This window comes from Macaca fascicularis, chromosome 17 (assembly GCF_037993035.2).
Source record: "Macaca fascicularis isolate 582-1 chromosome 17, T2T-MFA8v1.1".
Taxonomy (NCBI): Eukaryota; Metazoa; Chordata; class Mammalia; order Primates; family Cercopithecidae; genus Macaca; species Macaca fascicularis.
The window spans coordinates 81,204,035-81,231,345 of NC_088391.1; the positions used below are offsets into that span (position 1 = coordinate 81,204,035).

A 27,311-nucleotide genomic window follows, 5' to 3' on the forward strand; every position below is an offset into this window, starting at 1 on the left:
TTTTAGCTTCTAATTATGGCTTGGTCTTTCTCGTGACCTGCCCCCACCCTGAAGCTGTCTGGGAGCCCACCAAGAGTTGCCTCATAAAAATGAAAATGTTCCTGTCACCCAATAAATTTCAAAGAACTTAGAAGATCTGGGTAAGATGCTTCTATCACTGCCATCACTCAGGAAATTATAAGAGTTTTAGGAATACTGTATAAGCAACCAGGTGCAGAGATCAAATATGCATATCTTATTGTGTCACTTACCTGTAATTTTTCTAGCAGATCTTTCTAGCCCAGTCATATCCTTGATGTTCTCTTCCCAAAATTCTTTGGTATTATTTTGCAATATAAATAATCTGGTAATTTTCCAAGTCTTCAAGTTCTGGTTCATTTTTGCCTAACAGTTCTTCCATTTATCTCTCTCCTCACTCAGGTTGCTATAAGCAACAAGGAGAAACCAATAAACACCATCAATACTTTGTTTAGAAATCTCCTTAGCTAATTATTCAAGTTTACCACTTAAAAGTTCTATTTTGCACAAAACCCTCATACACAACTCAGCCAAGTTCTTTGCCACTTCATAACCAGAATCACTGTTCAACCAGTTCCCAATATCACATCTTCATTTCTGTCTGAGACCTCACCACAAGCATCTTTAACATTCATATATCTACTGATATTCCATTCATGATTATATATGCATTCTCTCTGAAAATAAAAGCTCTCAGCTCTCCTTTTTTCTGTGTACTCACCAGAACTGCCTTTAATGTCCATATTTCTACAAAATTTCTTCCAGGCAATGTAGGTTTTTTCCCTAATATGCACCTCAGTATTCTTCCAGCCTCAGTTACCCAGTTCCAAAACCACTTCCACATCTTTTAAGTATTTGTTACAGGAGTACCTCACTCCTGGTATCAAAACATGTATTTATTTGGTAAAACTGCAATAAGAAAGTACCCCAATTCTGGAAGGTAGCAGTCTGAGATCAAGATGTTGGTAGAGTTACTTTCTATTGAGGCCTCTCTTTCAGCTTGTAGAGACTGTGTATCTCCTTGTCTTCACGTGGTTATCATGCTGTACCCATCTGCGTCCTAAATGTCTTTTCTTATAAAGGCACCAGTCATATTGGATATCAGAGCCTACTTTAATGACCTTGTTTTAACTTAAATGAAGTATACCAATTTAAAGATCTTATTTCCAAATACAGTCACATTCTGAGGTTCTGGCTGTTAGGATGTCAACATATAAATTTGGGGAGAACACAATGTAGCCTACAATAGAGGGCTATGCTAGAATTTGGCAGTGATTACCAGATGTCTGTTCCACATCCATTATTTTCTTAGTAACAGAGCCACAATTTTATAACAACAGGCAATATTCCTAGTTAAAGATTACAGTTTTATGGCTCTATTGTAGGTAAGTTTGGCAAAATATTTATTAGAAATGTTACCTGCAAATTCCAATTGCTGTTTGGGGATAGCTGTTTCCTTGAAGATGGAAGTCAGTTATGTATATTGTGCCTAAAACATAAAAGTGTCCAATGTCTCAACAGGTAGCTGTCACACTATCCCTGGAGAACTGATAATCTGAGATAGATTTAGTACAATTATTCTGAACATAGCAACTTAAAACAAATGTTCATTTCCTGTTCGCAGGTTGGCTGGTGGACTGTATTTTCACTAATCTGAGCTGGGGGTCAGCTGGACTTCAGACTTTCAAGACTATTCCAGGTGTCTTCATTCTAGGATCTAAGCTAAAGAATCTACAACTTCCTAGTATGTGTTCTTCTGACTGGGGATGGGAGACACGTATAGAGAGCTGTGGAAAATTTCCATACTTCTTTAAGACTTTTTTGAAAGTAGCATAGTAGAATTTCCACTTATATTTTATTGGCCAAAACAAGTCATATGTTTAAGTCCAAGTGACGAGGCACTGAAAAGTTAGAAACAAAGGAATGTAAAATTCTATTCCGGGGAGGGAGGAAAAGATTCGGAACAATATCCACAAGTAATCCAACATTCCCCAGTAGTCTAACACCCTGCCACATAGATAAAATAAATGTTTATTTTGTTTAAATTCCTATGATTTATTTGTTACTAGTAGCCTGGTACAATTTTAACTTATACCCAGAGCTACAGTCTTTTAAATTTCACTTGTTAATTCTTCTGTGTTAACAAGTTATTTTATGCTGTACGTTTTACATTTCCTCATTGTAATATTAATGTAAAAAAGCCTTTTTTCAATCCCAAAACAAAATTTGAACTGACTTGTAGATGCCACAAAAGGGAGGTTTAACCAGACAAGACTTTAGGAGAGTATGTTGATGGAAAGAAGTTAGCAACCATAGGACTCGGTTGTGGACATCCAGAAGATGGTGCAAAACAGTAGCTGCGTTTCCGCAGAAGCCCAATGGATGTGGACAACAATGGCATAACAGAGGTAACAGGCTGCCATGAGCTTTGTGAAAACAAATTCATGACACTAATTGACTTCTTTAATATGAGAAGAATCAAGATTTTGCACACTTAAGTTGAGGACAGATTTAAATTAGCCAACCAAATAAATGTATGTAATATAACAATACCCTTTTTGGAAGCCAGGAAAGCAGTATTTTTCACTGGTAGAGATCAAAAAAACTCTCCCTAAGTGAGTGTTGTATACTTTGTGAGTGTGTGAACATGTGAATGAGTTAAAGAGCAAGTCTTTTGGAATTTTCTTTGTAACTCTGAGTAAAACGGTAGTGTCAATATTTCCTTGGGTTAATGTAAGCAGATCTGCCATTAATACTAGGCAAAAAAGGAACTAATTCATGAACTTTCTCATATTTGATATATTATGGTAAATTATGCTGAATGAATTTTAAAAATTAATAATTTTGAAATGTAAATTTAATTTACTTAAAATATATCAGGACTGTATTAAAAGTTTATTATAGTTTAAAAGTCATGAAAAATTATGAGATGTTTACCTTTATTGACAAAATTAAAACTATAGAACTTTTGAATCAGCAATCTTAATTTCATACTTCAGTGATAATTCTATGTGAATAGTATTTCCAAAGAGATGAATTAATGTATGTAGCCTATTAAAGTTGCCTTGTGAGAGTGAGATAATTCTATAAATACATAAATAAGTTTATAATTAAACAAAAATAACCTTTCATAATGTATTGATACTGCATGATTAATAATTGCTTTCTAAATTTATGATGCTTACTATATGTACTTGTATTACATTTCAAATATTAACATAATTTTCTCAACATATATTTTAAAATGTGTTTTATATAAGATACATGCTAGATAGTATAAGTCTCTATATGAAGCTGACACTGTAGAACCTTCTCCTTTTAGGGAATTTATACTACATTTTTAGACTGCCTTCTGATGTTAATTTAATCTTATTTTAAATAGAATACTTAATTAGTAAAACAAATCCAACTTCTACAGCATGTTTGGATGAAAAAACAATAATGACTACATCTAGAGAAAAAATATCCAATATAGAAAACAACAAGTTTATCTATCTTTCTCTACTTACATTCTTAGCATTCTGTTTTATAATTCCAAGTTGGATCTATTTCCGTACTCAAAAACGGAATAGTATTTGCCACTCTTCAAAGACAGGACACTTTTTCAGAAATGTGTGTCTTTTTTCATATGGTTTTCTCTTTCTGTCTTCCACCTATTAAAACATAGATAGCATTCAATACCTTGGTTAAGTATGATAGTTTATGTGAAGCTTTATATGACCATAAAAAATCATTAAATTTCTTCTTCCTTTGAAGTTTATATATTTGCACATCTCATCTAATTCCTACAATAAACCTACCCGCTTTGGAAGGCATAAACACCTTCCACTTTATTGATAAGAAAACAAAGTTATATAAATCATAGACCTTTATCAATGTCATTGAACAACAACAAAAAAATATGTGTTAAAGTTTGCTTTTATTCAAGCCAGTGTCAATTAAAACTCTAGCTCTTTCTACTATCCTAAACTACAATGTTACTTCTCTCTCTCTCTCTCTCTCTCTCTCTCTCTCTGGTGCTTTTATGACAAATGGATTGCCTTCCAGTTCCATGTGGTGTATCATTTTCAGTAACTTATTGATGTGTTTTCTGTGAGAAGAAAACATATTTTGTGATATCTATAGGCCCAGCACTCAGCAATTTCCTGACACACAGTAGGTGCCAAATGAATATTTATTAATCTGACCTGGAAAAAGACTCTATTTATCAAGACGTGGTCCCCTATTTAATCTACAGAAAAGTATCTTTTGCATTTTTGGAAGATTTTCTGGGAAATAAATTGCTTTTGAATGCTCACATTATTCCAGTTTGACATGCTTGGAAAGATTATGAGAAGCCCTGTAACTAATATAATAAAAGTAGGATGACTTAAAGATTCACTGACTTGTAGAGCTTGAGAAAGCATTTGGTAACCTTAACTTAGCTCACTGATAGGAACTAACACTTTTAATAGTTCTGTCAGAATGCCTAGGTACTTCTCTGAGAGATGCTGCAAGAATTTTTATACATCAACAGTAGTAGATATAAATTATTGTTGTTTCCATCATGTCTTAAAATGTGTAACTGATACTGATCTTCAGGGATTGTTATCAGATGTATTTCATGACCATTACCATGTATTCGGGAAATACAAAAAGAACATCTTTAAGTACAGTGGAACACCATAGTGCACGGCATATCAAGTCATTTACACTTTTTGGCAGCTTCCTGGAGTATAGCAATGTCGTTTCCTGCCATTAACAGATGGAGTCTCAATGTGAAAACTGCTACTGTAAAACCTGCAATATGTCAGGTTAAAGATTAAGTGAAATCAATGTTACAGGGTGCTATCATCTTATATATTAAAATTGTACATAATGTGCCGATTATAAGCTTCATGAATTTACTTATTTAAAAAATAAGATTTATGGCAAAAACTTCAATATAGATATGGCACATTACGGAAACAAACTTATGTCCCCGATGTGAGTGACAGATGCTATCAAAGCTGTACAACATCATGCTTCTCTGCTTTTCAAATTAAAGATGTACAAAACAAGAGCATTTTTATGGGTTGCTGTTAAGGTTGATGAACCAAGAAGTTGACAGCTTTTAAAATGTTTTAGGTGTGTATAATTGTGTGCATTAACATCAAGAATTTCTCTTCCCGCTTTTTCCGGATAAATGGCTTCGTGTCAAACACATCGTTTCAAATTTCAAAATTTTAAAGGGTAAGTGGCTTGAAATATATGGGGCTAAGACACATGTTTTTGTCCTTAAGTTTAAATTCAAATATGTTTGTAATTATGAAAATAATTTGACTGCCAAATTAGACTCAGTTCAGAGATTCTGCCCATTATTTTAATTATTCAATAAATAAACAAAGGAGAAACGGGGTCAGAGTGATTCCTTCCTTCACATATCAGACATAAGCTTTTTGGCCCTGGGCAATGTATGGGGCCTTTAACAGCGGATACAGGTTAGTTACTATATACATGGTAAAACAGCACTACTTTGTATCCTAGACTTTCTAGACTTGGTATAGCTTATGGAATATGCTACCAAAAGCCATACCTCATCAATCCCTATATCCTAGTTTTGCTTTGCCTATGCAATGCCAAACCAAGGGTACCCGCTAAATGAATTTCCTAAAAATCCCTCTTCATCTAAAATATATTTTGCCTATTTATAGGAGATTGGTCATTAGCAGCTTTGTAGAAAAGAAATAAATTGTGTTATCTGCTTTCATTCCTTTCAGGTAGCACCTTCCATTAGTTAATCAAGAAATAAATTAAAGGCCATGTGTATTATCTTCTTCTCCAACCATCAGCAAATCAGTGATTAATTTTGTATAAATTCTGTGATCAGGTAAAAAAGAAAGCTACTACTTTGATAAGGGATCACAAATGTATGTATTCGTCAAACAGAAAAAAGGAAAGAAAAATTATAGTAAATCAGTTTTAATACCTATGTTTACTTAATTAAATTTAAAAGAAATGAAATGGTTCTAGACCACATTAAGTATTTGATAAGCTTGTCAACATGCATGATATAAACATACTTATATAGAGTGATGTCACATTCTTGTAAAATCATTATGATTTTCAGACAACAAAAAAAATGCAATTTATAGAGCAATTCTGGCAATTGAGTCAGACAGTCTGAGGAAATGATTCAAGGGAAAAAATTACCAAGTACCAGACAGGCACTTAATTTGTAGAAGCAATTAAAAAGTTAATCAGACCTCATCCTCTCATTCATATTACACAGACCTTGAAAATGTGCAATTTGCATTCCTTATTGAATAATAGTAAAATGTTTGCATTTACCTTGCCAGTGTACAGAGCTGGCATCGTAGATAAGCAACCGGTGCAGTCACACAAAACCCCAGTGTAGAAAGAGTTTAATGCTCTGTGGTTGCCATCTTGAAATTCACAATAATTTTATCAATGAATATGTGCTTTGCATGTGAAGTCAGATGAGACAATGAAGCATATGCCGGAAGTTGGAGTCTCGGCTCACACATGACTGTTCCACACCGCCTCCCTCCACTCCTGGGTTGGGTTCTTAGCAGCCTATTTCCTGACTTTTGGTGCTCCATGCCCTACCCAGCTCCCTCTTCCATCAGCAGCCTGTGACTCTGCCACTCTCTGCCCCAAATGGAGTGTGGGTGTGGTCTTAGGGGAAGTTGGGACAATCTTGGTGGGGAGCAAGGGAGTATCTGGCAGCACCACCACACGTTCGTCAGAAAAATAGGTGGGAGCCTCTTGTCCACACCCACACCAGGTACTAATTGTGTTGTAATAATCACACAACGCAATAATCACAGGAAGCAGTTGCCAAGTTGAAGGCTATCCTTCATAATGACAAGAAAAATAACGTTGGCTTTATCAAAACCTGAAAGCTTGCTTAAGAGACTCCAAAATTCTAAGACATAGGCCTCAGAGGTGTTATCTAGCTAGTGACAATATCTGTGGAGTCCAGAGGAAGGGCTTAATAGAGATGAGATTCAGGTCAGGGCAAGGGCCATTGCTAGGGGGAAGCTTGTAGGACTAGCAAGTGAACTGGAAGAAGCAAGTCTTTTTTCCCTTTTTGGCTTTCAAGCCTCCATCTAAAGCCACCAAATAGCAAAATATAATGGGGAACCCTCTGTCAAAGGAGGAAGGTGATGTGAGCATTGGGGTGAACAAAAACTTCATCTCTAAACTATCTGTAGCCTCAGTGATCCTACCCACACTTGCATTGATTGCTGTAATGTTTCATTAACTTTTGCTAGTGGAAATGGAAGCATTAACAGGTTACCTACGAATAGATCGTCCCACACCAAAGATATAGGAACAAACTAATTTCTCCGTAATAATTAGGACAAGCTATACTAGCCCATATAGTAACCTTCTTTGCCTTTGGCCAGAGATATACGAGACTAAAATTAGTAAGTGTGTCTTTTAACTTCAGATTCAATTTACATCTTATAATTAGTGACATAAATGAGGCTTCAATAATCCACTCCAGGAATGTGGATATATGGCAAATCATTTGAATATCACAAATTTAAGCCCATTGATAAACTCTTTTTTCTGTTAAATAGTATGTACATATTTAAATCTGAATGTTGTGTTAGTTTTCTTCTTTTTTTTGTAAATGGTCTAGATATAAATTTTATCAGATGATGTCTTAACGTTAAAAACATTTTGATTTTTATATTGTATTACTATAGTAGCTACGTATGCCTTCTAACTGTGTATTTCTGTACTAGTCCATTCTTAACACTGCTATAAGAACTAACTAAGACTGGGTAATTTATGAAAAAAAGAAGTTTAACTGACTCACAGTTCCAGGCTTAACAGGAAGCATGACTGGGAGGCCTCAGGAAACTTACAATCATGGCAGAAGGGAAAATAGAAGCAATCACGTCTTGCCATGTTGGAGCAGGAGAGAGAGAGAGAAAGGGGGGAAGTGCCGCACACTTTTAAACCATAAGATCTCGTGAGAACTCACTCACTATCATGCGAAGAGCAAAGGGGAAATCCCCCCCCCATGATTCAATCACCTCTCACTAGGCCCCTCCTCCAATTCAACATGAGATTTTGGCAGGGACACAAATCCAAACCATATAAATTTCTTTCTCACTTTTAAATGTGTTGCACTTTTCTGGACCAGAAATAATGAGTATATAGGCCAAAATTAAAGGTTTTGATAACCTTCTGTAGTTCTCACTTCATAGGTGCCTTTTTTGATTAATAAAGTGAGGTACAATGCCTTTAACTGATGGTGCCTTTTGGAGTAGAGTGGGATAGCACATGTTCTTAATTTTGCAATTCATTTTACTTTCTGTAGAAGCCTTAATTTCTACTACCTGCTATTTTTCCCCTTTCTTTCTAGTGCCACTGGACATCTTCTCCTTCCAAGTTGGATCACTCCCAAATGTAAAAGATTGCTACTTCTCAGTCTAGTGTTTTTGTCCTGCATTGTTCCACATGTATGATATTTTTGAGGAAATGTTGAGAGATTTGAAATCAGGCAACTGTCATAATTCTGTAGGAACCCAAGCATTTCAGGTATTTTAAATCACACAAGACAGCATTATTTTTACTATTACTATTTAAGCTTTTATCGTCAGTCGACATTCACTAAGAGTTTTGCACGTAATTGCCTGTTTGGGGGTCATAAGTTTCTTCAAAATTTTCACATTTCTATTTGGAATGGTTTATTTTCTAACTGAAGTAACAGCATTAGTATGACTATTGCAGGTCTATGTATGATTAATTTATATTTATTTGTCCAAAAGTGTCTTGGAATTTCACTTTGAGGAATATTTTTATTAATTTTAGATTTCTGGGTTGAAAGATATTTTTTCATCATTTTTGAGATAGCAATTTCAGGCTTTCCTGAGCTCCATTGTTTCATCTGGAAAATTACCTCTTAAATTTAGCATTGTTCCTTTAAAGTAGTATTTCTGTGTAGCCTACATTTAGAATTTTATCTTTTTTTTAATGTTTACATACTTCGGTATGACAAGCTTAGATGTGGTTCCCTTTTTATTATTATGACTCAGATTTGTAAAGATTGCTCTATCTCAGGATTCATATTCTTTAATAGTTTGAGAAAACTTCAAACACAAGTTTTGTATTGTTTCAATTCTTATCTTCTAGAATTTCTTCTAGAACTATGTTAGCTTGCAATATATCAGATTTCTTGCTGTTTTTCATGTGTTCTTTATGTTTCTGACATTTTGCTGTCTATCTGAATATTGTCTATTGATATCATTTTCAGTTCACAAATCTGTCAAATGACTCATCTGTTAAATTTTTTTATGGATTTTTTAAAAGAGTTATATTTTACAACACTTACGTTTAAATTTAATATTTAATGGATTGCAATTCCTGGTGAAATTCTCTTTTTATTTACTTCTTAAACATATTAATCACAGTTATTTAAATGTCACATTAATAAACTTTAATACCTACTGATATGGTTTGAATCTGTGTCCCCACCCAAATCTCATGTTCAATTGTAACCCTGATGTTGGAGGTGGGGCTTGGCGGGAGATTGTTGTATCATGGTGGTGGAAGTTTTATGAATGGTTTAGCACCATCCCTTTGATGTTGTTTTCATAATGAACTTGTCACGAGATCTGGTTATTTAAAAGTGTGTGGTACCTTCACCCTCTCTCGGTCCTGCTCTTGCCATGTAAGATGCCTGCTCCCACTTTGCCTTCAGTCATGAGTGAAAGCTCCCTGAGAAGTTGCCAGAAGCTGATGCTGTCATGCTTCCTGTAAAGCCTGCCGAACCATAAGCTAATTACATTTTTTGTCTTTCTTTTTAAATTACCCAGTCTTACGCAGTCTCAGGTGTGTCTTTATAGCAGTGTGAGAACAGACTAAAATACCTACATTATCTCTCATTATTTTTCATTTATTTTCCCTAATGATATCTATTTTTTAACAAAATATTGACAATGCATAATTTTGTAATTTCCATATCTATGGTTTTAATGTTTTAATTAAATATTTTAATTAATATTTTGATATTTATAAAACAAATGTAATTTTAAATTATAAGCTACTGCCAGTACTTATAGATAAAACCAAAGATCTCTCAAGAATTTAGAAGTTAGGACAGAAATTTGCTTTCCTAGTAAGGTCTATAATATCAGCAAAATAATGTATTAGTATGATTGCTGGGCCACAGTGTAGTATTAAATACTAATACTTAAGTAACTCTTTTATATGAACCTCGGAGCACAAAATTCAAATTCAAAGCTCTTCAAATCCCACATTCTACACATCTACTTTGGCTCACTCATGATTGGCAAAATTTAGGTTGTAGGGAATATAGTAGCAATGAAACACAAATAGCTTTATCTAATTTTCTTTAATCTCATTAACTAATAAAAAAGAACATTCCCCATAAAAATCTTAATGAATGAAAGGAACATATTTTGTAGTACATTTGGTAAACAATGATGTGATCTGTCAAATATAAATAACTCTCTGCTCAAGATTTCTTGAATCTCTTGCTATTGGTCTCACGACAAAACGCTTTTGTTTTCATTGAGTGAATTTATTGGGCTATCCTATTATCTATGTTGAGTTAAAGTCTTTGGTTACTCAATTTTAAAAAGATAAACTATCAAAAGAATTACGCACCTGTCTCCTAAAAAGTCACAACAATAGGACAGAGTTCATACATACCCAAACCCAGTTTGGACTATTTGCATCTTACATTAGTATGGTACATTTGCCATAATTATTGAATTAATATTAATATATTATGTTAACTAACATTCATATTTGATTCAGATTTCATTAGTTTTTCCTTGCTATTCTTTTTCTTATTCAGGATTATCCAGAATATCACATTACTTGTATTTATTATGCTCCTGTCAGCTGTGATAGTCTCTCAGACATTTCTTGTTTCTGATGACCTTGACAGTTTTGAGTATTGCCAGTTGAACTGCTTTAAGGAATGTCCCTCCATTGAAAATTGTCTGATGTTTTTCTCATGATTAGACTGGGGTTATGGGTCTGGGCGAGGAAAACCATACAAATAAAGTGCCATTTCATGGTATCATATAAAGGAAACATACTTTCAATGTGAATTAGCACTTCTGTTGTTAACCTTCATCAACTGGCTAAAGTAGTGCTTTTCAGATTTCTTTAGTATAAAGTTACTCTTTCTCCTCACTTTCCCTACTGGACTATTTGAAACAGTCACTATGTGTAGTTCATACTTAAGAGTACAGTGTGGGCCTGCTATAATTGCATATTTCCAACTTCTCTTTTCTGTCTCTTGTGACATTTCATTTATTTGTATGTAAAAAATCATTTAACACATTACTGTTATTAATTTAAAGTTTTTTTTAGATCACCTAGGAATAAGTTAACATAAAATAATATGTTATATTTATTTAATTCTTCTCTGACACTCTTTGTAATCCTTCTCTGATGTTCTTTGATTCTTGCTTCAGAGCCAAGTTTCTAAACTGTATTATTTTATTTCTTCATAAATTCTTTAACCTATTTTGTAGGGCACATCTGCTTATGATGAATTACCTCGGCTTTCAATTGTGAAAGTCTTTATTCTTTTGAAACTTTGAAGGATAATTTTACTGGATATAGAATTTCCTGTTGATGCTTTTATTCATTATTTTATTTCTGGCAAAACTTTAAATTTGACTCCACTTTCCTTTCTTTTGCATGGTTTCTGAAAAGAAGTCTGCTGTAACTCTTACTCTTCCTCTTCTATAAGTAGGGTAGTTTCCCATTCATTATCCCTAGCCTCTTTTGAGATTTTCTCTTTGTCTTTGGTTTTCTGAAGTTATGTCTTATTACTAGCTATGTTTCTTTTGGTTTTTATTTTGCTGGCTGTTCTCTAAGCTTCCTGGATCTGTGATTTTATGTCTGTTATTAATTTTGAAAAGTTTTCATTCATTGTTACTTCAAATATGTCTTCACCTCCTTTCTCTCTTTCTGCACTTTCCTCTCTGTCTTTCTCTGTCTTATTTTTTTTTCTCATCTGGTATCTATTTACAGGCAGGCTAATCCTTTTGATATCATTTCTTTGATATTGTTTATTATTATTACTATTGCTTTTCATGTGGAAATATTTCTATTTATGTATCTTCTGGCTCACTAACTCCTTCTTCAGACATGTCATGTCTACTGATGAGCTCATCAAAATATTTCTCATTTTAGCTACTGTGTTTCAGTTCCAGGACTTTTTTTTTTTTTATTTTTTTGAGACAGAGTCTCACTCTATCACCCAGGCTGGAGTGCAGTGGCATATTCTTGGCTCAATGCAACCTCCACCTCCCAGGTTCAAGCTCTCCTGCCTCAGCCTCCCCAGTAGCTGGGACTACAGGCATGTGCCACCACGTCCAGCTATTTTTTGTATTTTTAGTAGGGATGGGATTTCACCATGTTGACCAGGCTGGTCTTGAACTCCTGACTTCAGGTGATCCACCTGCCTCAGGCTCCCAAAGTGCTAGGATTACAGGCATGAGTCACTGTGCCTGGCCAAGTTCTAGGACTTTATTTATTTATTTATTTATTTATTAGAATTTCTATCTCTCTTCTCACACCATCCATCTGTTTTCTCTCATTACTTTTTTTCCCATTATTTCTTTTAACATAGTAACTATAGTTATTCTAAATTATCCATCTTATAATTTTAATATCTGTGCATTTTCTGAGTCTGGTTGTCAGGGTTGCTTTTCTCTTCAGATTATATTTTTTCTTGTCTTTTACAATGTTTTGCAAGTTTTTCCTAAAAGCTGGACATGATGTATTGGGTAATGGGAACTGACATAAATAGGCATTTAGCATGAAGTTTTATGTTAATCTGGGTAGGAGGTGGGTTGGGTTAAAAGTCTTTTTGTAGCTGTAGGTGCTAAAATCTACAAATTTCCCTAGTGTCCTTGTTGTTGTCTCCCTCTTGACTTTGGGTTTTCTAATCATTTTTCTCAGAAAGAGTCTGTGTCTTCGTTCTTTTTTACCTGTAATCCACTGTTATTATACTGTGTCTTATTCTAGTTGGCTGTAAGGTGTGTAAGAGGAGGATACTCTATAATCATAAGAATAAATCTCAGTATTTTCATGAGCCTTCACAAGTGTTTCTCTGGAGATATAATTTCCTGCCTTATCTCTGATGCCTCTTTCATTTCCTGGCTGCAATGTTCCCAATGTATTTCATTTAAGTTCTTCCCCATTGTGACTATGTTTTCCCCAATGTTTTTCACAAATGTCTGCAAAATGCTATTCACTTAATAGAAAATAATACAAAATAATGTAGAGATCCAGAACCACAGTATAAATGGTAATTCCTGTTAAAGAGTGGCTTCAATTTTTGATAAATGATTTTCACCATCCTTAAGAATTCCAAGCCAAGGTAGCACAATAGAAATAATGTCTCTGAAAGCCCCAGTTCTGTTCTATCAAGTAGCAGATTTGTATGAACTATTAAACATTATGGCACATTGCTATAGGGTATTTTTCTAACAATAAGTCATGTTTCAATGGATGTACCACGTTCTTAAATTATTTTTCTTACCATTGCCCAGAAACCTGCACTCAAGCAGGGCTTTCAAATGAACAACCAGAACCAATGCTGCAATTTCTTATTTCACTGGATTAAAATTATCAGGCACTTTTAAGATACCTATGTTTTTGTAATACTTACAATTTGACTAAATTTCAAATATCAAATAAAAATGTAGCAATTCTAGAGGAGGACAAAATATGACTATTTTATTCACAATTACATTATCTCCAACATTTTTCAATTATTGATACATCAATGAATTAGCCAAAAACATGTGATTTAAGAATACATTTTAAATTGCAGGGCAAAGAATCTGTAATACAGATACACAAAGGAGTGAGATCAATAATATCGCAAGGCGTAAGTTCTACATGAGAAAGATATTGAGATTATATATGCCTTATTTAAATGAGGGGGATTGTTTTGGAAAAAGGTACTTGGATCTTCCAAAGTCAATTCAGGAAGACATCATCACCCCATAACATTCTTAACCACTTCTAGTTGATACAGTGGTTATCATATCAAACAGAGTGCTGTATCATTTTCATCCCATTTTGGAAATTTCTCTTTTATATAGATTATCAGGATATCTGGGTTTTTTTTATCAAGTCTGAACGTTTATCCATAACCCACTCATAAAATAACTAGATTTTATTTCTGGACTTGGGTTTTAAGCCAAGCAACCTGTTTTTAAATTTTATTTTCTTTTCTATTCAGTCTTTCAAATAGCCTGTCTTCAGTTGTCACTTCAGGATATTTTTTAGTCTTATTTTATAAGTGGTCAGTCAATCATGGTGGTCCAATTCAGCGACCACTCTTAATGTAGGAATAAACCAACATGAAGTGTCCAGTGTAGGTTTAAACCAGCAGCAGATGCAACATCAGTAGATTTTGATACTGTTTTGTCAGAAGCTGATGTCACTCTTTAATCACAGAGTTTGGAAGGCTACGCGGTATTTCACTGTGAGATGGTAGGTTTTTGTCAATTCATTGCAACCACTTTGAAAATCAGACTGCTATATAGCCTTGCATGACTTTGCTGATTAGACTGTGTCAGCTCACCTGTTTTTAACTTTCCTTCTGCATTTTTCTGAGAAGCTAATAGCGTGAGTAAAAGCAAAACCAGTAGTTCCATTCTCTTTCATTCCAGCCAAGTATAAGGTCTCTGGGCTTCTCTGTTTGGCAAGTTTTCACTGTAGCCTCTCTAAAAGGCATTTGACCAAATAAGTCACACCGGTAGTGATAACACCCTCATCAACCCAGGCACAGCGGTATTTCTGGTCAAGTCCATTACAGGGACGATGAGGGGAAAAGGTATTTTTTTCTGTTGGCAAGAAGTTTAACCTCACACAAACCTTCATTTGCCCCCAGCAAGAAAGAGATTTATCCCCTGTCTAATGTCACAGGGTTTTGCCAACAGACTATAATTTGTTTGGCCCCTTCATCCAAGCATCAAGATCTTCATTTTACAGTCTAGTTAAAATTTACTAATTAAGGGTCATAATTTAGTGCAAGGACAAATGTGTCTGAAAAGGTGTTACTGACCCTTTATGTTTACAGTGCAGTCCTATAAACCTTGATTACTCTATTTAACATAGAAAAGAGACAAATTGATTCATCTGCGACCACTAGTACTTGAACTATCTAATGGGTATTAATGTCTCTTGTATCCCCTAACCAATTAGATTTTTCTTTTGGCTAATTAATTTTTATAGGGCCCATAAAATCTTCTTACTCTGGGGATCGTAGGCAAGTTTATATCAAAAGGCATTAGAACACAGGGAATAAAATCAAAGCATGTTGAGTTGAGCTTATATATCTCCATTTATTTCTTATTCACAGTGTATTCATTTACGTAATTGGATAAAATATATATGGTTAAAATATTTCTGTACCAAGGTAAACTTTCCCTTACATTGACCATAACCTCTCCCATCTGGGGTACTCATTATTTAATCAATTTGGCTGAAGGATGCATACTTTCCCATTCTGAGCATCCTGGAATGTTCTTTCTAATAAGCTGACATCTGATGTTTTCATCTGGTGGAAGGTCAATTTGCAACTTGCTTGATGAAGTAAATGTTGTATAGGACATCAAAACAATCCCAAACATCATTATAAAATAAGTTCGTTTGACAAAAAAATAATAACAAAACTAAACAAAAACAATATATTGAAGAGAACCATAGCATATCTGGGGGTTCCCGTTAAAGAGCAATTTTTCTTCTCTCTCTAGTAAAGACATTTCAACTTCCCTAAGTATTGTAAACAGAGTTAATGTAGGGGAGTAAATACACCTAAATGTCTCAGCTGGGTTCCTTCTATTGGCTGTAGTCTCTGCACTATTAGAAATTATATCACATTGTTATGAGGATTTGTATAATAATAATTGAGGGTTAAACAGGTAAGTTGAGTTCCTATTCTATTTTTTTTTTTTTTTTTTTTTACCATTACACAGCTATGCATCTGCACTGCAGCTGTATGGCCTCCGAAGACTAACACAAATATTGTTTCTCAACAATTGTTATATGGTCAAAGTCTTGCTACTGTGACATCCCAGATGAGGGCTAGGTGAGGGGCAGGAAAAGGATTAAAGGATGCTCCCTAGACAGCGGCTTGTGCAGCAAATGGAGAATGTCGCCATTCCCTGAGATAAGACACCTACTCTTAGTATAACTGGAGATGAAAATGACATGGCAAGTTTTGTATATGTAGATTTTGAGGTGAAATTAGCAAAGATAAATATTCAATAGGTAAGCTGGTGTTCACTATTTGAGAGACATGAGTATATGCATACTAGTTGAAATTGTAGAAATGAATGAAATTCCACAGGAAGATTAAGTAGAGTAAGAATAGAATGTTTTGTTTTTTACTTAGTTTTTATCTTTTCTTAACCAGGTCCTGTGAGACAAGTACATCTCAAGGTTTAAGACAGTCACCATTACAATGAACTAATCTCCTGTGTGACTACAGTGGTATTAGCTATGTTGACACAAATAATTTAGAATTAATGTCATGACAACTTACATGAAATGCAAAGTAAACCCTTCAACAATGTAATTCTAAACATCACTATCTATTTTGCTATAAATGTGTATATTTTACTTCTATATATATGTAATTAATTAATTAATTAGTTTGTTTGAAACAGAGTTTCACTCTTGTTGCCCAGGCTAGAGTGCAATGGCACCATCTCAGCTCACTGCAACCTCTGCCTCCTGGGTTTAAGTGATTCTCCTGCCTCAGCCTCCCTAGTAGCTGGGACTACAGGCACCCACCACCACGTCCAGCTATTTTTTTGTATTTTTAGTAGAGACTGGGTTTCACCATGTTGGCCAGGCTGGTCTCAAACTCCTGACCTCAGGTGATCCACCCGCCTCGGCCTCCCAAAGTGCTGGAATTACAGGCATGAGCCGCCATGTGCGGCCTCTATGTATATTTTAATCCCAACAGTGTATTTTGTGTCTCAAACATGCAAATGTCTTTTCAGTAAATTAGGACAACAAATGGTATTTTATATTTGTGCATATTTACTGTCACTGGTGTCCTTTAATATTTACCCTACATTCAAATGTCCATCACATTCCATTTCCTTCATCTTAAAAAACCTCCCTAGAGCATATGTTTTAGTGAAGGTCAACTGTCTTCAAATCCTCCCCAATGCGGTCTGTCTGAAAATGCCTTTATTCACTTGCATTTTCTAAGGATATTTTCATTAAGTATCTGATCCTGAGTTTGTCCTGTCATTGTTCAGCACTTTGTGCTTTTTCATTGCCCTCTCAGAAGTAAACCATCATTCATTTAGTAGCTTTCTTATGTATAATATGTCTTTTTTAGCCCTCGTCAGGCGTTTTCAAAATTTTCTTATTATTTTATGTTCAGCATTCAATTATAATGTGTCTAGGTATGGCATTATTTGTATTTAAAATGCTTACAGAATTATAGTTTTGATGTTTTCATTTCAAATTTTGGGAACATTTTGACTTCGCTTCATTAAAGATTTTTCTCCCTTTGCCTCTGTCTCCGTCCCTCTCTCTTTCTTCCCCCAACTCCCTTTCTTTTCTTACTGAGTATCACTGATGCTCTGTTTCTTTATTTTTGACTATTTTCTCCCATTCCTGCCAATCACACAATTCCTACCAATATATCTTGAAGTTTACTGACTCTTATTTCTGTTATCTCCAATCTGCTGTTATGTTTATACAGTAAATTTTAAATATCAGATAATATATGTAGGTTCCATCTGGTTCTTTTATATCTTATTAATTAGTGTTTTAATTTTGTCTAAACCAAAGTTACTGGTAGACTTTATTGACCCTTTCAGTGTGATTTTAATTTTTGTTGGAACTTGCTTATTTTTGTTATGTCTTTAGTCACTTTTTCTTATCCAAGCGTGTAAGTCCTTACTGCTAAGGCTTGACTTTTCTGAGGTTTCTGCTGAATGTGCAGTGTACACAGTGAGGTCTCTCTAGCCAGGCTGGGACAGGATCCCTGCACTTCCCAAGCCTGCATGACCTCTGACACCTCTGCTTGTCTCCCAGTCCCTCAGAAATAACTCATCAAAAAGCCCCATGAACATTCCCCCTGCCTGCGTGCAGCTAATTCCCCAGCCAAGAACCAATGGTAACCCCCGCTTACTCTCTGGGGCTTCAGCGCTGTGTAGTCATGTTCTCTCTCATATTCTGCCCATAAATTCTAGCTTCAGTAGCACCGAAGTCCTGCATTCTCAGTTCAGCAAAACTGCATACTACATTTAAACACAACACCCCAGCTCACGGACAATGTGTGTGTCTTTTTCTTCTTTTAAGGATCGCAATCCTGATCTGGATGCAATCTAGTGTCTCAAAATAGCTTTGTCATTATTTTTCTAGATTTATAGTTGATCTGATAGGAGGGAAAATTTGCGTAAATTATTCCAGTGTGGTTGTACATTCACATCTCTTGTAAAAATTTTTTTTCCTAGATGGGTTTCATAATTTGAATCTTTGAGTTGCAGTCTTTGATGAAAATTGGGAAATCCTTAGTATTGTAACCACATACAAGTCCCGGTGCTCACTGCCTGAGAAGCCTATTAAAAGGTAAGGTTAGTGAAGGGAAACCAGCTTTGTTAATCAAATAGCAGTTTGGAAATGGCCTGGCTCATGCCTCTAAAACACAATTTCGAACGAATTTAAGAAGGGAAACTAAGTATGAGAAGCACACGAGAATGGTCCGGGATATGGGGTCTACATGTGTTGCTTCAATAACCAACTTGAGTTAGTGTCCATCTGAAGTACAGGCTGACACCATCTCAGCAATGACTGGGTTGTAGCGTAATGGGCTTGAAGTGATCTCCAAATGGGAGGGAATTCCTCAGCTGAGTATCCAGGCCTGGTTCATTTCAAGATTAACCCCGGAAATGTTAAGGCAGCAAATAATTAGATAACCAAATGCATTGCCAGGAAGGGAGGGGAAGGATTCTGAAGCACATCTCAAAGCTAAGACTAGAGAAGCAGAAAAATGTTTAAAAATGCATCTTGAATCTAAAATGCCTGGTTATATTATGTCATCAAATATTATTTCTGTGCCAGATTTTTATGCTCTCTCAGAATATGGTTATATTAGATTTGTCTCACTATCTACTGTTTCTTGCTCTGTCTTCTGAAGTTGTCACTGGTTTTCCTTTGTTGCATTATTTGTGTTGAATTAAGAAGAATCTTTTAGCTTGTTAATTTTCAAATTTGTATTGGAGGCTATTTTCACTACAAATCTATATCTAATTTTTTTCAAATATGTTATATATTCTTTATATTTTCCAGTTTTGAGCTACAATTGTGAATATTCTTTTACCTTCTTGAAGTTAAACTGAAACAGAATTATATTTATATTAATGCCTGTGTCTTAGCATTCCAATATCAGAAAGCAACTTTTGTTTCCCTAGACACGGAGGCTGTCAGAGCCCTCTGCAAACTCAATCGTCTTTCAGAATAGGCAAATAACTCCACAATAAATGTGACTCTAAATACTAAGTTCTCATTTTTTGTGTGTTTTTGTGTTCTATCATTGATTGTTGGTTCAATATATAGGTAAGATTTTTTCCAGGAATCTTTATGTAGTGCCTCATATACATTTTATTTATTAATACAGCTATTATGTTTACTATATTTTAAATATTTATTTAATGGACAAATGATATGAACTGATGTCATGCAGGAATATATAGAAAAACAATGGCATGATAGTCCATGAAAATGTACTCAGTACAATTAGAAGTAAGAGAAATGCAAAATAAAACTGCAATGAAATACCACTGCACACCCTCTGAATTAATTTAAAAACATTACAGAATACCAGTAAGCATGTGAAGCTATAGGAACTCTTCTGCATTACTCCTTGTTATTTAAAATTTGAGGGCCAGAAGCAGTGGCTCATGCCTGTAACCCCGGTACTTTGGGAGGCCGGGGCAGGAGAATCACAAGGTCAGGATATCGAGACCATCTTGGCTAACATGGTGAAACCCTGTCTCTACTAAGAATACAAAAAAAAAAAAATTAGCCACCCTGGTGGTGCACACGTGTAGTCCCAGCTACTTGCGAGCCTGAGGCAGGAGAATCGCTTGAACCTGGGAGGCGGAGATTGCAGTGAGCTGAGATCACGCCACTGCACTCCAGCCTGGGTGACAAAGCGAGACTCTGTCTCAAAAAAATTTAAAAAAAAAGTTACATGTGTTTGATTTTTAATGATATTGAAAACATACTTTTTACATTCATTTTCTAGTTGTTTGGTGTTAATATATACATATTCAATTGATTTTTGAATGTTGAATGAAATTAACATTAATTCTAAATGTTTAGATTTTTTTATTTTGTGCATATATAATAATGTACCTGCTAATGTTAGTTTTGTTTTTTTCTCTCTGAAGTTAATACATTTATTTCTGAGATTTATACATTTTATTTATTTTAATTGCTATAGTTCCTAGAGTAAGAACACTAATATAATGTTGGTATTCTTACTATATCAACCAGGGAATTGTTGAGATGGACAACTTTATCTTGCTTTTGTGCTAGTATGGAAAGACAGAGACATTATATTTTTATTTAATTTTCTTGCCATTAAGAAATAAATGATTAACAAACGTTGCATTCTGTTAAGTAATATTTTCTGTACCTATTAAGATAAACCAAGTTCTTCCTTTTATTTTAACATAATAATACATTTAAACACATTAGTACATTTGATATTAACACACTAATATGTGATACTAAGGTAAATCATAATGATTTAATTTCAAATGTTGAAACCTTATGTTTCTAAAGCAGGCTCCACTTCTCTATTATATATTATTTCTTCTTTATATTGTTACATTTGTTTTGCAAGAATCTTCTGTTTATGATATTTTACAACATTGTTTGCATCTGTGTTCATGAAAGATATTAACCTTTAATTTTTCTCTACTTTAATATCCTTGTCTGATTTTGCTATGTTTTTTTTTTTTTTTTTTGCTGTTTCGCAAAATGAATCAGAACATTTTCCCTCTTTTCTATTACCTGGAACACTTATTTAAGATCAATATTATTTTTGAAAACTGTTTAGAGAGTCCCTAGTGAACATATTTGGAGCTAGAATTTTCTTTGTGAAATTTAAAAACTGATATGTAACTATTTATATTTTGAATTTATTTTTGACTGGGTGTGTATTTTCCAAAAGATTTGTCTGTTTCTTGTAATTAGAAAACATGTTGTAATAAAAGTAGAAACAATCCAAATTGCTCAGCTGGTGAATTGATAAACTGAAGTATATTCGTACAGAACAACTCAGAAATTTTAAAAGGCTAAATCATTGATATTTGCAACAACATCGGAGAATCTTAACTGCTAGAAGGCAAGGGAAAGAAGCCATCCTCCAAGCCTACATATGGTATGATTTTATTTATATGACATTCTAGAAAAGATAAAACTGTAAGGAAAGTGTTTTTGAGTGACTGAGATTGGGAGGAAGGGGCACACAAGAATTTCAGAGACTCTTGGAATTGTTCTTTGTATTGGTTTTGGTCATGATTACATGACTATATACATTTTTTTAACCTTCGAATATTATATACTGTAAAAGAGTGTATTTTTCTTTATGTACACGATATTTTTAATATAAAAAAGTACAACGAAACAAAAATTCGATGCTTTGAAGTTATGCTTAACATCTTGTCAACTGTAGTATCTGTCATGATATTTCCTTGTCTCCATCATTTATCAGTCTCTATGATACTTTTTTTCTTATTATAATTTGGGTTAAGTAATATATGTGACACTTGAACATTATGAGGCCAATGATGATTATAAAAACTACAAAGTTGCCTGGCTTTATTTGCTTGCTTTGGAAACCTTAAGAAAAGGAATAACAGGTTTAGGTCAGCCAACTCTCAAGCCATAACATGCTCTGAAAACCAGAGGAGTTCTTAGTAGCATTTAAGGAGGCATAAAACTCTTATAGCCTCAGGCCTGACTATGGTGAAAATCAGGCCAGGAATAAAATGTAAGGGTAGGAAAGCTAATAGGAGATTGAATGCTAAACCATGATACATATCCTAGGTCAAAAATAGTGTCATGATTGGTATGAGTTCATACCCCTATTCTGGTATGTGAAAATTTGGACAGCAGACTGAGAATTTTGAATGCACAGGTTTTCTTGAAGCTTCTGTTTAAGTAGCTACTTTATTTCTTTGTAAACAAGAGTAGGTTCCCCTTATCTGAAAACCTTGCAAAGATCACATTTGAAGAAGTTGCTTTATCAGATGACACTTGTCCTCTTCCTTTCTCCAATTTACTAAAGAGAATAATTCACATTGTTTTTAGACCAACTGTTCTGTGCTGGAGACGCATGAGGGGAAAAGAAAAGGTACACTCAATACTTTTAATGGTAAGCAGCCTTTATCCAAAGTATATGGCAATACACATATCATAAGCACATGATATAATAAGTAAATTGATATGGGAAGGAGAGAAGGGAAAAGATAATGCATATATTTACACTCACCATACTATGGAGAAAGCATCACCAGACCAAGAAGCAACAGCTTGGGCTCCAGAGCCAGACACTACACTCACCCAGCTATGAAGGATTCATCACCAGTCCGGAAAGCATCAGCCTGAGCTCGAGAGTCAGACACTGCACTCACCAGATTATAAAGGATTCACCACCAGACCGGGAAGCGAGAGCCTGGGCTCCAGAGTTGGCCACTCGTCCATACACAGACAGGAGAGGTCTCATGAAGCTTCAGCACAATCTGGGACCCTAGTTCTTTTTGTAACGAGTTGTTTGGCGTGAAGCCCAGTCACAAGGGCCCTTCCCAGCTGGGCTCAAGGAACACAAAAAGATCAACTTGCTTTTGTGACTGTCTGTTGTTTTTTAATAACTAACATATAGGAATAGATTGAAATAGAGATTTCTAAGAAACAGTGCTGGATGAATGCCTCAAGGGGCTCATACAACTTGTTCCAGAACTTGGTGACCATTGTTTGTGTCCATGTTTAATTGAGTTTAAATTTAATATTTAACTTCTCTTCCACATCAACTTCCGTGGAGAGAATCTGTATCAAGTAAGAAGTAACGTAAACTCCAGAGGAAGTCTAGGGCATTGCTATCATGTATTGAGATGAAATTTATGGAAATATAGTTAGTTTTCAAAAGATATTTTTTAGATGTGGCAGAATGTAAAGTTGGATGGCAAAAAAAAAAAAAAAACCATACTAAACTTACTTATACTCTCCCATCATACAGGAATTAATTTTTTAGCCAGGATATTGGAGATGTGCTAACATGTTGCCAGAATGACTTATTGAAGTTTGGATATGATAATGAGCTAGATGGACTTGACCAAAAATGCCTTGCCATAGTATTAGAAAGAGTTGAGAAGCTATGGCGGTTGATATATTAGAACCAACTTTCCTGTGAGACCAGAGTCATCAACTGACTGACATCAACAACAGACAATCGCAAAAACAAGTTACTCAGGGGTGCTCAGAAGACCTGCCTTTCAAAAGCCTATTTGTCTCAGCTTAGGGTCACCTCAAAAGCAGCAGCCATGGTTAGTTCATTCATGAGACTTTTGCAGCAGCACTTAAATGGCTAAAGAGGGAGGCTGGCTGACATTTAAGCTAGCCAGGTATCCTATCCACTTGGCTGTCTCGTGCCTCTTTTTTAGTGGATGGTCTCTGGTCAGATGAAAGATTGCATATTTCGAACTCAGAAACACAGTCTGCATGCATCACCATTCTCAACACTTTCTTTTCTCTTTTCATTTGTTTTTCCTCCAAGTCCTCGATCAACCAGGCAACCTATTTACTATTTACCATCTGGGACTCCATCTTCACCTGTACCGTGGGTTGCTTCTCCCTGAATTCAGACAGAACGTCTATACACTTACCACTCTCAAATTTGTTCATATCCTTTTATCATCGTATTATAGGCCCAGTCCCTGACTAGGTCTACTGTGACCATCAATGTATTATATCAATCCATTGATGAGCCAGACCCAATTAGTTCCTTCTTTGGCAATTGTCCTAGGAGAGCCATTATGTGTCCACAAGCGCAAGCTGAGGAAGAGGCACCGATTCAACAGCTAGATGCTATGGGATCTAAGCCACCTACTTATATAATTTATTTTTAACTTCTGGATTTGTTTGGGCCTAATTCTGGACATGCATCTTCAACACACAATAGATTGTAGCTGTTCCCATTCAACTGAATGACTCAGTGAATCTGTGAAATTTTAGCTCATGATGCAAAACACCACTTGTTACTTAATGCAGGGTAACTAGAAACTGCTGCTTTCAAGAGTGATTGACTCTGTCATAGAAAGCATTATGTTGCCTCAGAATCCTAGAGCTCTTTCTGGAAGTCTTTTTTTTTTTTTTTTGAATGAGGATGCCAAGTGGCCTGAGACACCACTTAGCATCCCCATTCTCTTTAGATCTTCTGCATCATATGACCCCATTCTCTTTAGATCTTCTGCATCATATGACCCCATTCTCTTTAGATCTTCTGCATCATATGACCCCATTCTCTTTAGATCTTCTGCATCATATGACCCCATTCTCTTTAGATCTTCTGCATCATATGAAATTGCAGAGCAGATTTCACAGCAACCTGAACCTCCTCCAGTAACCTTTCTCCTTTGAGATCTACTCAAACACATCTGAATCCAAGGCCTGTCTCTTATTTATTGTGAGACACTGAAAAAAATTACCATGTTTCATCAAGGCTCTGATTTCTGAATCATAAACATGATGAAGAAGACTGTCCTATCTTCTAAAGTTATTGAGAAGAAAATTATAGGCACAATATTTTTAAATGACATTTTACCACTGACATAATCTATAACAGTTTAAATTAAGCTATGAAAAAAATTAAGACTTGTCTCATTGGAGTCTAATTACTAAATCCAATTGATATTTTTCAGGATATATTTATTTTAGTTCACCTTTCAATAATTTCTTCTTATCTTACCATGGATCCTTCTTTATTTTTTAAGGCTCTTTCCTTTAATGTGACCTAAAGCATCTTTGTTTTTTGGTTTTTCTTCTTCTCAGGGAAGTCATTTATAAGATAGTGGTAAGATTGTAATTTTTGGTCTCATTCTTTTTTGGTAGCCCTTCTTTCTCACACACATAAAAAGAAGATATCTCTAAGGTTTCTGTCTGTGACCTTTTTCAAGTCTCAATCTACATTCTTTAACTTTGGATGATTTAATATATGCCCAACATCTTACTTTTTACCTATACGTTGATGACCTCCGAATTTATATCTCTATTCCAAATGTCTCTTCCCAGAAGCAAATTCACATGTCATTCAAGATCTTGCAACATTTTCTTACAAACTTCTCACAGTTTTACACGCAATTAGCAAAATTATTTCCACTATGTTTCACCTATATCAGATTATACGAAAACATGCATTATTTGTATCTTTCTAATTTAAATAACCTTTCTTGTCTGTGGTATCAAAAATTAAAACTCAGCACTTCTGAGGACTCTCCCTCTCCAGGGCCTGATAAAGTTCAGAGGAAATAAATTTTCCAGAACCCTGTGGTTCAGTCCTATAATCTTAGCTTACACTGTGCCCTGCAGGAACATATATTGTCCGAGACCTGAGGTTTGTATGCAGGTGGATGCTTTGGCTGTTTCTGTGTTATATCTGGATACAAGGAGATGTGCAGAATTTGGCAGTACCTGGTCGAGCCAGCCTTCCTGGACCACAACCTGCCACCATCCCCCTCCAAGATCCTGGATGCTCTCCATCATCTTTAAAAAGGAATGTTAATAAAATCCTTAACACCCACACATTCAAAATCACAATCTCCTTCCTATTTTGGCTCTTGAGGGCTCTCCTTTCACCCTCATTGGCAGTTTCTGCCTCTTTCTGCCAATCACTTTCTTTCACAGCTTCCAGCCCTGCAAAATTCTCCGTGGTCTCCCCATGCTCCCTTAATTCTTTGGGGTGGGGGTAGTTGAATAAGAATAGAAATGTTATCTTTTTTATTTTCTTTATAACACATCTTGTTTCATCAGTATATAATGCTGCTATTAACTTAATCAGCCAAATGTGATACTTTAGGAATCATTTGATGTTTTTCCTTCTCAGTTCATCATGAATTTTTAATGTTTCTACTCTAGATGTCTCTCAAATCCTTCCTCTGCTCACTGTCTTTACTGCCATGAACTTAGCGAAAGGTCCCATTATTATGCCTTTATTCATCTCCCTGCCTCCAGCCTCAATTCCTTTTAATCAATGTTGTAAGCTCTTGATGGAGCAATATTTCTAAAATACAAATCTCATCTTGCTGCCACCTACACCACACCCACCTGCTTTAAACCATTTATTGGATTTTTTGAAAAAATTTTCTTTGCCTAGAATTTAACTAATTACCTAGTTAATGATAGTTGCTATGTACTGAAGATTCCCTCAGTGCCGAGCATGAGTACAGGCTGTATATTCTTGGTCTCTTTTGGTCTACTATATCCTTGTGATATATATTATCCCATTCTAAGATGATGAAACTAAGAATTGGAAAGCTTGATTAATTGGCCCAAGTAATCTACCTTTACTGATGGAGATAAAACTCCTATCCGGATCTCTCTTAATCACTTATCATCCACATATAAATCTTCCCTATTGATCCACGTCTTTGCCAGTTCCTGTCACACCACGTGTGTTCTAGTCAAACCAGAGTACTATATTTTTATCCATTTGTTTGCTTCCCCAAGAGCCTGTCATAATTTTATCCCTTCAAATGTGTACTTCACTCTGTTTGTAACATTGATCATGGGTTCTTTTCTTAGCCCAGTCCAAATTGAACTTAGGGCAACAAAAGTGTCATCAATGCTAGGAAAATGACACGGACAAGCAATGTTCATGTTGGGTGCCCTCTTATGCAACTAGAAAGTCCTATGCACACCACCATCATTTGCTCCCTGCTGTTGCCAGTTATTTTTCTTTTGAGTATTTTCACAGTAGGAAGGGATCTTCTTGAGAGTGAGACCTCTCTTTTTCACTTTTATATAACACCAGAAAGATGACAATTGGTAATAGGCATATGGACACAAATGAAGACAACTTTACTAAGGAAATGAAGAAATGAGTAAATTAATGCATTTTGATGCTGTTCAGACTATACTGACCTCTCATTCTTTAGTTACCATGCAGACTGGTGATGACATCCTTCATGAGCCCAGTGATGTCTTTGGATCATGACGTTCTTTTTTTGATTGTCTCACTGCCTCTGTTAAGGTTCCTG

General features: G+C 35.2%; 1 long non-coding RNA gene across 1 annotated transcript; it reads right to left on the reverse strand.

Annotated features, from left to right (window-relative positions):
• On the reverse strand, nucleotides 1-27,311 carry LOC102120685 (uncharacterized). Its single transcript, XR_001486527.3, has 3 exons — nucleotides 27,196-27,311; nucleotides 3,528-3,671; nucleotides 1-424 (listed from the first exon to the last, which is right to left on the reverse strand). It is a non-coding gene; the product is annotated as an uncharacterized lncRNA (long non-coding RNA).